Below are 1,133 nucleotides of genomic sequence, written 5' to 3'. Positions count from 1 at the left end.
AGTCCTGGGATTAAAGGCATGCACCACCATGCCCGGCTAAAGATAGTTTTTAAAGATCCACATGAACGGAACACCTCTACACACTGCCTATTCTTCTGAGACAGGGTCTGTCTGAGTAGCCCTGGCTGTCTTGGAACTCACTCTGTAGATCAGGCTGGCATTGAACTTACAGAGATCCTTTTTGTCTTTGCATCCCAAGTGCTGGGATTAAAGTTGTGCACCACCACTTCCCAACAGCATGCCTATTTTTTCTAGCCATTATTGTTTTTTGTTTTTTTGTTTTTTTGTTTTTTTGTTTTTTTTTTGGTACTCTTCCTGCTTCAGTCTTCCCAGGGCTGGGATTACAGGCATGTATTACCACACCCAGCTATTTTTTTTTCCTGAACACTATCTTTTTTTCTTGGCTGTGGGCTTGAGTCCAAGGCCTTGTACATGTTAGGCATGTTCTTCACAACAGAGCTACAAATCCCAGCCCAGACATAATACATTTGACATTTACACTGTAGCATGGACTACAATCTAGAGAAGATTTAAAGTGTAGAGAAGATGTTTAGGTTATATACAAAAATAATTGTGCCATTTTACATAAGGTGTAGGGTATATACAGATATTATGGAGTTTTATAAAAGAGACAAGCATTTTTGGATGTTGGTATTCCCATGTGGGAATATAAGTGCCAGCATGTGTGTGCATGTGTGTGTAATTTGGTGCTGGAGTTAAAACCCAGGGTCAAATGCATGCTAGGCAAAAGCACTATGTCTGAACCATACCCTCAGCCTTTGTCTTATGCTTTCTTTACGTCCTCAGTGCCTAGAGGTGTCCAACAAGTGGCAAACGCTCAGTAACAACTGAAGGCATGCATAATTCAGTGGAGACACAGTGAATGATGTGCTGAGATAGTGTGGAGTAAAGGATAGAATAGAAATGGGGCTGGAGAGAGAGAGTTCAGTGGCTAAACGTGCTCTCCTTCTCATCCAGAGAACTGGAACTCAGTTTCCAGCACACACACATGCCAGCTGACAACCTCTATAACTCCACTTCCAATGGATCTGATACCCTCTTCTAGTCTCTTCAGGCACCTGTACACACACACACACACACACTCATTCACACACACACACACACACACACAC

The 1,133-nt window shown here is 42.5% G+C and overlaps 1 protein-coding gene across 1 annotated transcript in view; it reads right to left on the bottom strand.

The window, feature by feature from the left end:
• The window catches only part of Prickle3 (prickle planar cell polarity protein 3), a 10,216-nt gene that overhangs the window by 6,535 nt on the left and 2,548 nt on the right, over nt 1-1,133 (bottom strand). The gene's annotated exons all lie outside the window — the stretch shown is intronic.

Source organism: Mus pahari, chromosome X, assembly GCF_900095145.1.
Source record: "Mus pahari chromosome X, PAHARI_EIJ_v1.1, whole genome shotgun sequence".
Lineage (NCBI taxonomy): Eukaryota > Metazoa > Chordata > Mammalia > Rodentia > Muridae > Mus > Mus pahari.
Note: the sequence above shows the minus strand (reverse complement) of the source record. Positions and strands in the feature narration are given on the sequence as shown.